Genomic DNA, 6,162 nt, shown 5'->3' with positions numbered 1-6,162 from the left:
AAAGTGCTGGGATTACAGGCTTGAGCCACCGCACCCGGCCCTTCCCATACAGTTTCTAACACAACCTCGGTGTCTCCCACTTCTGACCTCCCTGCAGGGCTGTTGGGCCCTACAGGGTTGTGGGGTGTCCCTTATGCTGTGCTGAGGTGCAGGATCCAGGAAGTAAAGAGACAGGACACTATAGAACTGGTGAAGAGCATCTGGACTTGGGGGAGGGCATGCCATCTATGAGCGGAGATCAGCCAGAACCCGAACGCCCAGAAGCATCCGTACTTACTAGGAGGAAGGGTCGTGAGTGAGGTCATCTATAGGTTTAGTGATAAGGCATACATAATCACGAGTCACAAGCGAGGGGGTCATCCCATTATGTCATCTGGGCAGAGAGGTGGGCTGTGCGCAATAGGGGGTCATGCCGTGCACAGTAGTAGAGGGGTGTGTACAGAAAAGGGGTCCACTCCCATTAGGTCACCGAGGCAAGGAGGTGGGCCATGTGCAACAGGTGTCGTGCGCAGCACTTCTTATCTGGGAACTGGAGATGTCAAAGGATTTCTAATAGAAGGATACTGTAAGCCAATGCAGTGGGAGCTGACAGACTTGCGTTCTTAAGATGATTTGAGCTAGCACAGAAGTGAGAAACGACCCACAGGATGTACAGCCGCCGTGACTGGTCACACCAGAGGGGTTCTTCTCCCTGGGTTATTTCCAGGATCACAGGCCTGAGGCCTACTTTCCACAGGAACTGGATGCAAGGTACTACAACTCCTTTATCAGGAGGAGAGGCTCTTGCTCCAAGCCGGCCATACGGCATATGCCCTTTCAGGCAGGGACACCACTGCCTGGGTCTTTAGTTCTTATCCTGATCTGGCTATTTTCCCGTGTACTGCTTCTGTTCTGTGACTGCTCTAGGCATTCCTCCTACTACGAACTACTATATGGAAAGAATTTTTTAAAAATACTACATGGTTAAATGGAAGGATTATATAAATCAGCGCTAAATGTGTCAGTACAGCTCCAACTACAATACCTATATGATTATACAGAATGATGATCTAGAACTAAGTATGTCAGATGTAAGTATTACGTATGACTATATAAGCTAGATATATATAAGCAGTAAGTTATACTTGAGGTACTAATTCTATATGCTAGCATATGATTATATATAAAGGATTATATAAAGGAAATAGCTGAGTAATAACACTATAACATATTCTTCAGGTGCCTGGGGTCTGGACAGTTCTCCTTCCTCGGTGCCCGTGGGGGGGCGTTACACCCCCTCGTCGGGGAGAACAAAATGATTCCCTCCCAGTGCAGAGTCCCTAGACATAACCACCCTAATAGAGGGATGGGGAAGGAAACATTTTGAGGCTGATGGAATGGAACCCTTTAGAACATAAAGAACTTTAGTGGGTAAGCCTCAATTAGGAAATTTCCCACAAGCACTCAGTCCCTTCCACTCCCTTCTGGAACCCGGGCTGGAGTCGCCCTCAGCAGCCGGTTTAGCGGCCCTCGCTGCAGAGCTGGGACTTTCAGCCTCAGGCCCTCGTGTCCGCCTTGGGTCTTTTTTGTTCTGGGCCAGAATGTTCCAGGCGTGAACCTCAGCGCTAGGGTCAGGGAGGATACTGGCGGGGACGGGAGCTGCAGTTTAGGGGAGAGCCCTGGGTGGGGGCTCCAGTTTCTGTCGCGACTGAGGCTTGAACTGCTGGGAGAAGGTCCCGCGACGCATGCGGCCGCTGTGGGGCGCGCGCGAGGCACTCCGACCGGCGGCTTGCTGCGCGCCCGCTCACGTGACCGCAGGGCCGGCGTGAGTCAGCACCTCCCGCGCTCCCTGCTGCGAGCCTTGGCGCAAGCTCTGCGGCGGTTACGTAACTAGCACCTGGGCGGCTGCGCGGGGTGGGGCGTGGGCGCTGGGCGGGGCGTGGGGGGCTGGGCGGGGCGGGGCCGGGCGGGGCGGGGCGAGGCGGGGCGTTGGCCCAGGGCACCGCGGCGACGGAGAATCTGGTTTTAAAAATTTACTGGCCGGTCGCCGTGTCTCAGGCCTGTAATCCCAGCACTTTGAGAGCGGAGGCGAGGGGTCACAAGGTCCAGAGACCAAGACCATCCTGGACAACATGGTGAAACCCTGTCTCTACTAAAAATACAAAAAAAAGCCTGGTGTGGGTGGTGCGCTTGTAGTCCAGCTACTCAGGAGGCGGAGGCAGGAGAATCGCTTGAACCCAGGAGGCGGAGGTTGCGGTGAAACGAGATCGCGCCACTGCACTCCAGCCTGGGGACACAGCAAGACTCCGTCTCAGAAAGAAAAAATAAGTTCGGCTGCGTCATTTGCCATTTCCTCCCACTGCCAGGGGAGGCTTTTCGGAGTTGGATCTTGACGTTGCCATTTTCCCGTTCCGTGGTCTTGGACAAGGCGTTTAACTTCTCTAAGCCTCAGTTTAAGAATCTTAAAATTAGGTGGCTCACCCCTGTAATCCCAGCACTGTGGGAGGCCGAGGCGGGTGGATCACGAAGTCAAGAGATCGAGACCATCCTCGTCAACATGGTGAAACCCCGTCTCTACTAAAAATACAAAAAATCAGCTGGGCCTGGTGGCGCGTGCCTGTAATCCCAGCTACTCAGGAGGCTGAGGCAGGAGAATTGCCTGAACCCAGGAGGCGGAGGTTGCGGTGAGCCGAGATCGCGCCATTGCACTCCAGCCCGGGTAACAAGAGCAAAACTCCGTCTCAAAAAAAAAAAAAAAAAAGAATCTTAAAATTGAGTTATCTTTGTTGTGAGGATTGAAGGAAATGTGGCGTTTCATTGCAGACTCATTTAACAATGCTCAGATTAAATAGGGCAGAGTGGGGCCAGGCCCCATTCCGTGTGAGTGGGAGATGGAAGACTATGTTCTCTTGGCCCCAGTTCTGGGCCCTTCAGTGTATATCTTGTAAAGCTGACAACGATTCTACTGTTTTGTGTCTTAAACTAGATTGTAGTGTTTTTTTGTTGCTGTTTTTGAGACGGAGTCTTGCTCTTCGCCCAGGCTGGAGTGTAATGGCACTATCTCGGCTCACTGCAACCTCTGCCTCCCGGGTTCAAACGATTCTCTGCCTCAGCCTCCCAAGTAGCTGTAGCTGGGATTACAGGTGACTGCCACCACACGTGGCTAATTTTTTTGTATTTTTAGTAGAGACGGGGTTTCACCATCTTGGCCAGGCTGGTCTTGAACTCCTGACCTCGTGATTCATGCACCTCGGCTTCCCAAAGTGGTGGGATTACAGGCATGAGACACGGCGCCCAGCCAAGATAGTAGTGTTTTCAGATACTTCCTTTCTGTATAACATGATCCATCTGAAAGGCCATCAAGCAGGTTGTTAGGCAATCAACCGAAAAAAGCAATTCCCTTCCACGCTAGCATACAAGTCTATCTCCAAAGTGGCAAAAAAAAAAAAAAAAAAAGAAACTAAAAAAATCTGTATGTGCAATCAAGATTCAAAAAAACCTGTGAAGCAAATCTCGGCTCACTGCACTCCCCGCCTCCTGGGTTCAAGCAGTTCTTCTGCCTCAGCTTCCTGAGTAGCTGGGATTACAGGTGCCTGCCACCACACCCGGCTAATTTTTGTATTTTTTTAGTAGAGACAGGGTTTCACCATGCTGAGGCTGGTCTCAAACTCCCAACCTTAAGCAATCTGCCCACCTCAGCCTCCCAAGGTGCTGAGATTATAGGAGTGAGCCACTGCGCGGGGCCTATTTTATTATTTTTATTTATTTGTTTATTTCTTTTGGTAGAGATGGGGTCTCACTATGTTGCCCAGGCTGGTCTCAAACTCCTGGACTCAAGCTCCTGCTTCAGCCTCTGAAAGTGGTAGGATTACAGGAATAAGCCACTGCACCCAGCCTACTAAGGGATTTTCTCAGGTAACTTTATGTGACATAATTGTAATTTACTTTTCATTTTCTATTCCTTCAAAACATGAAGCTTGTAGCGCAGTGGCAGTCCAGCCCTTTCAGCCTGGAGTCCCACCTCCCAGTCCCCACATGTGCTATCTCACTAAGGTTGCCAGTAACCTTTGACCAAAACAATCTTGTAAGAAATGAAAACTGTATTTTCTACATTGTTGTGCTCTCTTTGATCCTCCTCTTGCTCTGCACTCTCTCTCTGTCCCCTCACCCATATTTCACTCACTCATTCTCATAGTTCAACTCCTGACTAAAGGCTGACACCCCTCCCAAATCCCTGTCTCCAGCCCAGGCCTCTCATTCTGCTTCCAGACCTGCCATTTTCTAGTGTGTTCTGGATGGTTCTATTTGCTTGTGGCTCAGACACCTCAAAAACACATCCTAAACTGAACTCACCATCTCTCTCTCCCACCCTCCTGCCCCTGCCCCAGTTACTGTGTCATCTCCATCTTGATTGGTGGCACCATCATCCAATCCATTTTTTCCAGGCTAGAAACTTCCCTTTTTTATTTTTTTGAGATAGAGTGTCGTTCTGTCGCCCTGGCTGGAGTGCAGTAGCGCCATCTTGGCTCATTGCAATCTCCACCTCCCGCGTTCAAGCAATTCTCCTGCTTCACCCTCTCAAGTAGCTGGGATTACAGGTGCCCACCATTACACCTGGCTAATTTTTGTATTTTTAGTAGAGACGGGGTTTCACCATGTTGGCCAGGCTGGTTTTGAACTCCTGATCTCCGGTGATCCGCCTGCCTCAGCCTCCCAAAGTGCTGGGATTACAGGCGTGAGCCACCGTGCCTAGCCTTAACTCCACTTCTAATCAGCCACCAGATCTTGCCATTTCATCAGTGTCTCTTGAATTCTTTTCATTCTTATTTCTACTGTCCTATTTCAGGCTCTTGACACTTGTCACCTGGGCTGCTAGAAATGGTCTTTGCTTCCAGTCCTATTTCCCTTGAAGCCTCCTCTACATTGCTGTCAGAGTGGTTTTCCAAAATGCAGATCTGGCCAGGCACAGTGGCTCACACCTGTAATCCCAGCACTTTGGGACACTGAGGCAGGAGGATCGCTTGACCCAGGAGTACGAATGAGACAGAATGAGACTGAGACTCTGTCTCTATTTTTAAAATTAAAAGATAATTTTAAAAATTTTTAAATAAAAATAAATTAGTTCGGCATGGTGGTGTGCACCTGTAGTCCCAGCTACTCAGGAGGCTGAGGTGGGAGGATGGCTGGAGCTCAGGAGGTTGTGGCTGCCGTGAATCATGATCACACTACTCCACTACAGCCTGGGTGATAAAGTGAGACCCTGGCTCAAAATATGAAAATAAATCAAATGCACATCTGACCAGGTTCCTCTCCCGCTTCTATCCTACAGTGGCTCCCCATCACTGGCCTGTCTTGTGGGAAAATATTTACATTCCTTAACTCAGCCTCGAAGGCCTCTGTGACTTCGTGTCTACTTCTCTGGTCCCTTTCATGCTTCCTTCCTGGCTGTAGCAATCGTGAAGCTATCGTACTTCCCCAAACCCACCTGCTGCTTCTTGGTTTTTTTCCTGCAGACTCTCTGTCTAGAATGTCTTCTACATGCAACAGTCATAACCCAACCTCCATACTGCAGAGAAGTGGCCCGTCTCAGCCCAATTCCCAGTCATCCTCTAAGATTGTTCCTTTCCTAGCTGCTTGAACCCTGGATAGGAGTCCTATTCCTTTTATTCTTTTTATCTCCATAATATCATTTACTATTACCACATGATACATTGTTTTATAAAAGTCTTTGTAACCTCCTTAAGGATTCACTGCCTCATCTCCAGTGCTTAGCACAAATCATTAAATGCGAACCAGAAACTGTTCCAAACGTGTTAAAACGATAACCTCATTGGATCCTCACTACCAACCCCATGCAATAGACACTAATGTGATCTCTGTCTTAGAAACAGGCACGGGGAGGTTCAGTGATTTGCCCAAGGTCGTACACACACTGGCCTTCAGCTACTCATGCCCGGGCAGTCTGCTTCCACAGCTGCATCCTTGGCCATTGCCTCCTTATAGTGTCCGCACTCGGTAAGCACACTGACAGCAATGCTTGGTGAGTGCATACTATGTACCCGGCTGTTACATCGTCTCTTAAAAAAATATTTTTAATTAGCTGGGCGTGGTAGCAAATGCCTGTAGTCCCAGCTACTTGGGAGGCTGAGGTAGGAGGATCTAGCCCAGGAGGTCAAGGCTGCA

The sequence above is a fragment of the Sapajus apella genome, unplaced genomic scaffold, assembly GCF_009761245.1.
Source record: "Sapajus apella isolate SASKATOON/1434 unplaced genomic scaffold, GSC_monkey_1.0 scaffold86, whole genome shotgun sequence".
Lineage (NCBI taxonomy): Eukaryota > Metazoa > Chordata > Mammalia > Primates > Cebidae > Sapajus > Sapajus apella.
Note: the sequence above shows the minus strand (reverse complement) of the source record.